At 45.9% G+C, this 10,309-nt stretch overlaps 1 non-coding gene across 1 annotated transcript; it reads right to left on the minus strand.

Annotated features, from left to right (window-relative positions):
• Positions 1–9,354: 9,354 nt before the first annotated feature.
• TRNAK-UUU lies at positions 9,355–9,427 on the minus strand. The gene has a single exon. It is a non-coding gene; the product is annotated as a tRNA-Lys (tRNA).
• Positions 9,428–10,309: the final 882 nt, after the last annotated feature.

Genomic DNA, 10,309 nt, shown 5'->3' on the forward strand with positions numbered 1-10,309 from the left:
AGGAAGAATGTAATGAGTTGCCTTTGAGGACTGTTATGCAACCTTTATTTTTAGGTTGCAGATTAGCTAGAAATCAAGCGATGTTTGAGCTTGCCTCAGTTTAGCTGGGGATTTTGTTGGTGTGCCACTGAGGTCCATTCTCCATGCACCACTGCGTGGAGAGAGCCAGTGGGTTTTGAATTACACCGTGAAAGGCTAACAAGGACACTGCAGCCCAGGGTAAGTCAGACAGTGGCTGGGAGAAGATAAGTTCAGGGACATTTCTAGACAGATACGGTCACACATATTGGAACTCTAGCAAATAGACACTGGTCTTAACCACTCTTTATCTTGCAACCGGGAGAGGTGAATGGTCAGCATGAAAAAGTGACTGCCCCATAAGTAACAGCCACAGGGGGAACAGCAGCCTAGCATGGCACAGCTAAGCAAGCAAGCAAAAGGGATCCATGTGACAGTGTTACCAACCCAGGCATTCAAATATCATGAGTCAGGGTTCCCAAAATCAAGACTGGCTTTGGCTTAAAAAACCCAGGAGATTTTAAGATGCATAGGAGATGGGGCTTTAAGAAAGACTCCAATTACTGAGAGATTTGCGATAAAATTGCAAGAGTTGGCAACACTTTTCTGTGGGAGATTTTCCCTGACTAATGGCCGTGGGGGTTCGGCCCTGAATGATTAATTCAATCCTTCTCTGCTTTGGAGCCTACTTGCTTCCACAACATTCTCCCTAATAGAAGTGCAGTACAGTACATTCAAAACCTCAGAAGACTCCCCCTAAATGCGTAAAGGCTGAGCAAGGATCTCTGGAATATGGAATATGGCTCTTCGTATTTAAAGCTATGGGTACCTTGATTCCTCAAAACAAATCACTGGAGCACCACCCATCCATCCTATAATATGTTAAACCACCCTGAAAAGCAAAACCTTTCATGAAATGGATAAGCCATAGGCAGTAAATATGGCTCAAGCAGATTGCTTTGATTCCATAGCTATTCCCTTTGCAAAACCAAATCCCTTGGACTATCCCACGTTCGAGTGCGCTCCCCATCTCTCCAGTCAATGTGTGTGGAGGATGCTCAGTACATTCTATATTAGTTCATATGGAGATTGCTCCTTCGCCTCACTTTGTCTTAGAACCACAAAGCCAGATTGGCCCATATCACAAAACCGCTGCTGGAGGCCAGGGACAGCTAGATTGAAGCCCCACGAGCTATTTCAGCTGTGGTAAGTGGAGGGAGCATGTGTATTAAAAACAATCAGAGGATGATTGAGTTTATAGGATGCATTATAAGTTTTCTTTCTCCTGCAGGCTGCCTATAAGGTATATGTAAGAATTGACCTTAAATAAGAAAGGTCAAACAGTCCCCAACTACAATAGAAATATGCTTCAGAAGTTTGTGTTCTCCCTAAATGCATTCTCAATAGTGTACATTTATTATCTTGCTTTTGCATGAGGATATGCTTAGTGCTTGTGATGTTGCAGGGTCTAATCGCTATACTTGTGCGTGTATATTATTTCCCCCCTTCATATGTAATGTGAATCCCTGAAAGCCCCTTCTATCTGGGATGGAAGTACATTTGATGCTAGTAGCAGATGTCAGTATCTATCAGATGCTATCAGGCAGTATTCCACATGTGACCCACTTCCACATAAATCTTCAGGATGCGACACAAGTTTAGCACAGTACAGCTGTGGAAAATTGAACTTCCACAACAAAAAGGGGCATAAGTACTCCAAAAACATCTGGTGATGTCAGGTCTCTGAGCCACCAATGTCCAGCATCTGGATCTAGGGCAAATGCTCTGCATTATTGTTCCTAGTCGGGCATCACCATGGTGCTGGGCTTCTTAGATTAGCAGAGCAGCATCTTGGTGACATGTTAACTCACCTCAGGGTTATTCTGTCTTCATGCTAAATTCACCCTAGAGATGTCAGCTGCCAGAATGTGTCATTTCTGCTTCATGGGTCTGGTTTATAGTTAGGAGGAAGTTTTGTGAATAGAACAAAGTGACAAGATGCTGCATCCATGAAAAAAATAAATAAGTGACCATTCTCTAACAAACTTGAGTTTGGGTGTGCTGAGATTTCATTAAGAGCTGGTTGCCACTGTGTTAACATAATCTGTACAATTCACCATGCGGGAAGCACACATCACAAAGCCATCTTGGGACAGTCTTATTCCCTATGTTAGCAAAGACTACACAGCCAGGGAATCTTGGCGGTGGTCAGGTGACATGCATGTATCCCTAGGAGAAAGGGAAGGGACAGCACCCACACCATATAGCATCCTATTGACCCATGGAAATGGACAGTAATGACAAGTAGACCCAGGACAGAAAACCCCAAATGCAATGAGAAGCCCTGACCTGGGCAGATGCTCAGTGTGTCGTATCCACCTGTGAGCAAGACAGGCCTTTACTGCATGTTGGAAATGTATCCCGTATCCACTGGCCAGTGCCAAAGGGTTGGCTATTTACACCTAAGCAACACATGGATAGCTCATCATGCCAATGACATTTTTTTGTTTTATTGACTACAGACAAATAACATTCTTACACAAAGGGCAGAGTCAAACCCAGATCACATGGCCTTACTGAAGCTTCCTGAACATGGATCTTTTCAGTCACTCTTCCTAACAGATTAAACAAAAGGCTGATTTAAGAAGTTACAGGGCAATGACAGATCCCAAAGCATAATGGACGTCGCGGGACCGCTTTGCCATTCTAATAGTGCTCTTTATCAGAAGCCAATCTCGGGGGGGTGGGGGGGGTCCTTCATTTGCTTTAATGATTTACTGCCCATGATCTTGGGAAATCAGAGGTTTAAGGCATCTGAAAAAGGATTTCTGTTTTGCCTGCTAGAGGGACTAATAGTAAGAGAACACTTGTAAATGGGGGGGGGGGGCTATAGTTAGCTGTGCTTTTGAAATGAATCATGGGTCTACTCCTTCCCCAGCTAGTTACAGGCAAAATATGTTTAGTTAATACAGCACATTCCACACAACAATCAGCAAATGCTTCATAAACATTAGTCACCACACTACTCTGGAACGCAGGAAAGCGTCATCCCTACTTTACAGAGAGGACATGCTGTTTGCCTGGGGGCACATGTGAGCCAGCGGCATAGACAAGAATTGAACCCCAGTATCGAACAACTCGGACATTGTCTTCACTAGCAAAAAGGCATTATCTCACACATTTTAAAATCCAAGTGTCAACAAGGCAAGTGTAGTTTTAACATGTTAGCTGGTTGCAGTGAATCCTAATTCTCCATTCCTCCCAGGATTAGCTTGACCAGCTAACACATGTTAAAACTATAACCTGCCTATACTAGGATCACAAACACATGTTTAAAAACACACCTTTTCGCCTAGTGGTCTAAATCGCACTCCTCCTCTGAATAGCTGCCCATAGTGATTGCACTTGTCCAGGGAAGTGTGGACAATTGCTTTCTACAAACATAGGACACCATCAGCATCACCCATCTGTCCTTACTGATCCCACCAGGTAATCATGAACATGGGGCAAATGTGCAGCCTTCTGATTAAAGATACCACAAAGACTAACCCATCCGTGGACAGCTGAGCTGTGGGTTCTTTGCTCACCACAGACTCCTTAGACATTCTGAAGCTTCTGAGGAGGTTAAAATTCAAAAAGCAAAGACAAATAAACGGAACCATGTATACAGTTTAGTAGCATAGAATGCTTCAAAGTAACTCCCAGCCCTAGCATGAGATCAGGTTCCTGCGCTAATGTGATTAGCAAAAAGTGCTCGGTGTGCGCCAAAAGACAGGCTTCCCAATGGGAGAAGAGAGAGCTTTCAACAAACAGTTCCTCTGTTCCTACTGTTTAAAATACGTTGTGTTTCATCTCTTTCTGTCTACCCTAAAGCTGGATGTATTACAAGAGCTTGTTAAATAAATATTCTTCTTATTAGTCCTAATACTTAAGGCAGACCAGATCTTGCACTACTTGTATATTCAAAAAACTCTCATTGGACTCTGTTAGGCAGGCTTGGTCCCAGAGTGTTATTCTTTTCTTTATTTAAAAAAAAAAAAAAGCTTTAAAGCTGTGTTTGAATTAATTGCTTCCCTTCCTTTAAGGGATCACATCATGTGCCAACGATAAAGAATCGCAGAAAATCACTTTCGTCTAATGCTGAACCAGTGACTTTATTAGACTATGGATAGCAGTGCTTTCATTAAAACTACTCTGACCTTAGTTTTTGCTTCACTGCAGAGCTTCTCCCCAGGACCTTCTCCAGCCCACCTGCCTGGCTTCCCACTACAGATTTTCAGAGCAGATGTACGCTGTGACGTTGTGCAGTCTATATGGTTTTATAAAAATATAAGTGAATATAATGTAACTGGGATAGTTTCGTGCAAAAGGTCTCTTGTAAGGTATCATTACAAAGTGCATAATCTACTGAGTATGATCATCTGATTTGTATAAATGTACCACTCTTGTATCTAAAACTAGAAATATAAAATGTAACTCTGAGGGCCTATTGTAATTATGTAGAGTGTGGGCCATTAAGGATGGTTTGGAATCTTGATGACTCCCATTGTCTGCAGATGGCTGTATTTACCTTTGAGTCTTCCTGTATATGTGTGTGCTGGCAAGTGAGTAATGAAGTCTTGCAGTGACATGTGATTATGTCACCTGAACTGGAATCCATCTTTAACCTGGTGCTTTTCCAGTGAGGGGGGGTGGAAACCCAAAGGGACAAAGGATTCCCGCCTTATGCAAAAGATATATAAAGGGGTGGAAGAGAAGAGAGAGGGGAGAGGAGCCATCATGGAGAAACCCCTAGCTAACACCTAAGCTGGAACAAGGGCTGTACCAGGGGAAAGAATTGTGCCCAGGCCTGGAAGGTGTCCAGTCTGAGAAAAACTTACTGAAGCATCTCTGAGGGTGAGATTATCTGTATTTAGTTTGATTAGGCATAGATTTGCGCATTTTATTTTATTTTGCTTGTGACTTACTTTGTTCTGTCTGTTACTACTTGGAACCACTTAAATCCTACTGTCTGTATTTAATAAAATCACTTTTTATTTAGTAATTTACTCAGAGTATGTATTAATACCTGGGGGAGCAAACAGCTGTGCATATCTCTCTATCAGTGTTATAGAGGGCGGACAATTTATGAGTTTGCCTTGCTTAAGCTTTATGCAGGGTAAAACGGATTTATCTGGGTTTAGACCCCATTGGGAGTTGGGCATCTGAGTGCTAAAGACAAGCACACTCCTGTGAGCTGTTTTTGGGTAAACTTGCAGTTTTGGGACAAGTGATTCAGACCCTGAGTCTGTGTTGGAGCCAGACAGGAGTGGCTGGCTCAGCAAGACAGGGTGCTGGAGCCCTAAGCTGGCAGGGAAAACAGAAGCAGGGGTAGTCTTGGCACATCGGGTGGCAGCTCCCAAGGGGGTTTCTGTGATCCAACCCGTCACAGTTACGCCCCCTCACAGTGTCTTCAATTAGCACAGGATGGGCTATTTGCAGGCCATTTAGGAGCGGAAAGAACAAGTGCAACTTTCAGGCGTGCATGTGCATGGATACACATGCATATTTGGCACACTGGCAGCCAAATACTCTCCATTCAAGAAAACGTAGAGGTATGCCAGAAAATGCATGTTATCTGCTTTTCTGTATACGGGTATATACATTTTGTGTCTCTCTCAAACTCTTAAAGGGACTGTCAAAGTCCATAGTATGAAAATCTAACTTTTCTTGAACAAAGATAGTCCCATGCCTTGACCAGAAGACAGAGCCTCAGGTATCCAGGCTCTATTCCTGGCTCTGTCACTGACTTTACTTCGAGTCCTTGGACAAGTCGCTTCACCTCCCTGTATTTCAGTTTCCCCATCTGTACAATGGAGTAAATTAACAGTGAGCTGGCTATTTCCATGGACGTAGTGGTGCTGCTTTTGGCATGTTCTTTACCATCATACAGACCCCATGTCCTTGTACTTCCTGCTCACTTTTCTTTATGGAATCTTGGCTGGCAGAAATAGCGGTGCACTCATGGCACGCTTCCAATGCTGTTTTCCATGCAGACTATGGAACAAGTTCAGAAAAGCCTGGTTTGAAGCCTGGAAAGTTTCTCACTGTAAGGCAGGTTTAAGAAGCTCAATATCTTTAGCTTTTCCCAGAGATTACTTTATCCTGGTCTATGAGAATCCACATGGGGAGAAGATTTCTGATAGGAGAGGGCTCTTTATCAGGTAAAGGCACAACAAGATCCAATGGCTAGCAGCTGAAGATAGACAGGGTGACCAGACAGCAAGTGTGAAAAATCAGGACAGGGGGTAATAGGAACCTATATAAGAAAAAGACCAAAAAATCGGGACTGTCCCTATAAAATCGGGACATCTGGTCACCCTAAAGATAGACAAGTTCAAACTAGAACCAAGGTGAGGGTAATTAACCGTTGGAACAGTTTACCTATGGATGTGGTGTACTCATCATCACTTGATGTCTTTAAAACCAAGATTAGATGTCCTCTAGAAAAGTTGCTCTAGTTCAATCAAAACCTATGGGCTTGATACAGGAACCACTGAATGAAATTCTATGGCTTGTGCTGTGCAGAAGGTTAGAATAGATGATTGTAATGGTCCCTTCTGGCCTTAAAAAAAAAATCTGACTGACTCTAGCAATTTGACTCAATAATACAAAGGGTACCAGTATTATCATCTGCAGTCCCCATACCAAGTTAATTGGAGAGCTGATCCTTTCTGACTAGATGGGGCTGAAAAGCTACCTAATCCACACATCTTGCTGGCCATTCATAGTACACATCCATGTTTCCAAAAGAATAGGGGCTTTCCAAGTCCTCTTGCAAGTTTGAGAGCAACCGAGTCAAACGGGGGTGGCAACAGAAGTATCTTTCTGGGGGCCCTGTTAGCTTCAATCCACTCTTGGGCAACGCGACTCTAAGCAAATCTGCAAACCCTCCACCAACATGGACTGATTGACAGAGGATCAAGGCCTAGCTTTCGGCAGGGAAGCCACCACCCCCAGAAAGGCCAGAGAACAGAAGAGGAGAGAGCAGCCACAGGCAACATATACCTCACAGATGATTGAGGGTGGATGATCCAGCTATACCAGAGAATCCCAGAGGAGGCAATACAAATGGGAGTGCAGCACTCGTGCCCTGTGTTGTAGAGTAAGGATGTGTGTTCCTTTGCAAGCTTTAGGATCTTCCATCCTGCAGCAGCTGGAAGGGCTTATCTCCTGGCCTGTAGCAACAGGGAAAAGTGGCCAGGCCCTGACTGCCCTCAGGAGCTAGCAGATGGAAGTCATGGGGGATGAGCCAGCTGTGGAGCCCTCATACTCACTGGGAGCCCAGCTCCATGAAAAAAGGATAGCCATGAACAAAGGGGTGGCACTTGGAGGAGGGGTTTTTTACTAGGGTGGTTTCTAGAGCATGAAATAAAGGCAGGGCAATCTGCGAGAACCCAGAAAAATCTGCGTTGCTTGAGAGGGACAGTAGGTAAAATTTAAAAAGATCAAAACCCCTCGCACTGGTTAATCTTAAGGGAATGAATTTCCTGTCTCTCTGTGAAAGGATGGCTCTTGTATTAAGCAGAGCTGACGAACCTTTGAGACAGGCACCCACTGTAGAAAATAGGCTGATGCAAAAGAACCAATTGTGACAAATGTTCCTCGCAGTTTTCAGTCAACTGCAAAAGGAAGGAGCCTTCAGCAGAGTCTAATGAATTATGATGCGCAAGACAAGGCGTCACAGTGACTATATCAGAGAGATGAATTTGAGTTAATGCAAGGGCATAGCTATATACTACAAACCAGGGCCGCTCCAGTGCTGTGCACACACACACACACATCTGTTTTCAGCAGGAAAGGTTAAACTTGGATACTGGCATTTACTCTCCATGAGGGAGCATTAGCATCTACGGGTAAAGGGAATTTACCCTTTCAATGACAGCAGAAAGCAACTTCATGGGCACTCTTAGACGGCAAGGGAAAGGGTGCCTCAGGGACCAGTGGCCTGATCTAATGGCAAGCCAGTTTCAGTGTGTGCCCCCTTAACTGTGTCTTCTGAGAGCAGGGAGCAACAAATGCTCTTAACCCAAGTTAGGATCCATTGTTCGGGCACTAGACTGGGTCTCCTGACTCCCAGGCCAATGCTCTATCCACTGAACTTACTGTCTCCTCCAGGGGTCTCCAAGGAGGAAGCCTGGTTTAGTAGTCAGAGCAGCGTACTGGGAGCCAAGCTGACCTGGGCTGTATTCCGGGCTCTGCCACTGAGCTGCTACATGACCTTGGACAAGTCACTACTGGGGCCCCGGAATGGGGACGGCCATGGCCCCCTCCCACTTTTTACTGTCTGTAAGGGCGAGTGATGGGGGGGGGGGAGAGCGAGCAGGGGGGCGGGGTCTTGAGGGAAGAGGCGGCACAGGAGCGGGGCCTCGGGGGAAGGGGTGGTGCGATGGCAGGGTCACAGTTTGGGCACGGCTGGCCCCCCCTCCCACTTTTAGGGACCTTCCCCCGCTCCTGAGTCACTTCCCTCTTTGTGTCAGTCTCCCCATCTGCAAAGCAGGGATAATGACACTCCCACACCTTTCTAAGGAGCTCTGAGATCCTAGGATGAAAGGCACTATAGAAGCCCAAATAAGGGTTAGGGTAACTGATTTTTCTCTAGGACAATGATTGGCGTGGGGTGGGGAAGGATGTTCATCCTTTCCAAGGTCTTGTTGAGGATTTGTATCAGTGTAAGGGCAGGTAGGCCAGGCCCCACTCAAGGCCCAGGAGGCAGAGCTTGGGGGAGGACACAAGGGTGAAGTGGGGGGCTTTGCTGACCTAGTTGAAGTGTGCAGGCCAGAGCAGGGAGGTCTCTTTGAAACAGCACATTGCGAGCAGGAGTTCAGTGAGGGGTACTGGCCAGCTCAGCATCTGGCAGCACTGAGAAGACTATACAGCTCCATTGAATCATAGAATCATAGAATATCAGGGTTGGAAGGGACCTCAGGAGGTCATCTAGTCCAACCCCCTGCTCAAAGCAGGACCAATTCCCAACTAAATCATCCCAGCCAGGGCTTTGTCAAGCCTGACCTTAAAAACCTCTAAGGAAGGAGATTCCTCCCTAGGTAACCCATTCCAGTGCTTCACCACCCTCCTAGTGAAAAAGTTTTTCCTAATATCCAACCTAAACCTCCCCCACTGCAACTTGAGACCATTACTCCTTGTTCTGTCGTCTGCTACCACTGAGAACAGTCTAGATCCATCCTCTTTGGAACCCCCTTTTAGGTAGTTGAAAGCAGCTATCAAATCCCCCCTCATTCTTCCTTTCTGCAGACTAAGACAGACAGGTTTTTAAGATCTTGGTAAGTAGTTTATCACCTGACCAGGGACTTGAACCCTGGACCCTCAGATTAAAAGTCTGATGCTCCACCAACTGAGCTAGCCAGGATCACCTGTTATGGAGGACTTCACTGAATGTTACGGAGGACTTCACTGTGAGGGAAGCATAAAGTAGGTGAGGAAAAAAATCACTGTGATGCTATGCCAGATGCAGCAGCATCCCAATAATCTTTGGGGAGTTATTTGCCCTCCGTCTCTCCCTTCCCTGGCCCAGACTTGGGGATTTCTATGGAGGGCATCAGTAGCAGTGACCTATCTTCCAGAAGGGATGGGTGAGTGGGGACTGTCTCTGCCTTGGACTGAGAGAAGCTGTTGTATTTGTGGTCAGAGCGGGCCATGTACTTGACAGGACGAATTTGTGACTATATTCACAAATGCACAGAGCTCAGTTTCGATTGGTTGGAACACACGCGCTCAGCCCGTTGGCTTTCAGGATGGCTGCCGGCATCTTTACAAACTTGTACCCAGAGCACATTATTCCTGTTGGTAAATCTAAGTTATCTAACTAGGGAACAGAAATTGGCACCAGGTGACCACTAGCACCCTACGAATAGCAAATGCTCAAAGCAATCTGTGCCTGCGTGGACGGGACTCCTGCCCAGGAGCATGCAGAATGCTTGCATGCACTAGGGACGCTTGCATACACTAGGGACAGCTGCTGGTGAGCCTGGTGCCAGCCCCAGTGGGCAAGACTGGGGCCAGTACAGCCACAGGAGCTGCTCAGGCTGGGCGCTGGTTCCTGTGACCAGTGACCCAACATCCTGCTGCTTTTGTCGCTGCGGTTCCTGGCCTGGTCGCTGGCCATGGCCCTGCTGGTCTTGCTCATTGTCTCTAGAAACCTGCAGCTCGACAGATATCCACAGATATAAATTTTGTATCCACGCAGGGCTCTACCAGCTAGCGTCCGGGTGCCCCAGGCTCCCCGCTTCCA

Source organism: Terrapene carolina, unplaced genomic scaffold, assembly GCF_002925995.2.
Source record: "Terrapene carolina triunguis isolate 2854851 unplaced genomic scaffold, T_m_triunguis-2.0 Scaffold192, whole genome shotgun sequence".
In the NCBI taxonomy this organism is placed as follows: Eukaryota; Metazoa; Chordata; order Testudines; family Emydidae; genus Terrapene; species Terrapene triunguis.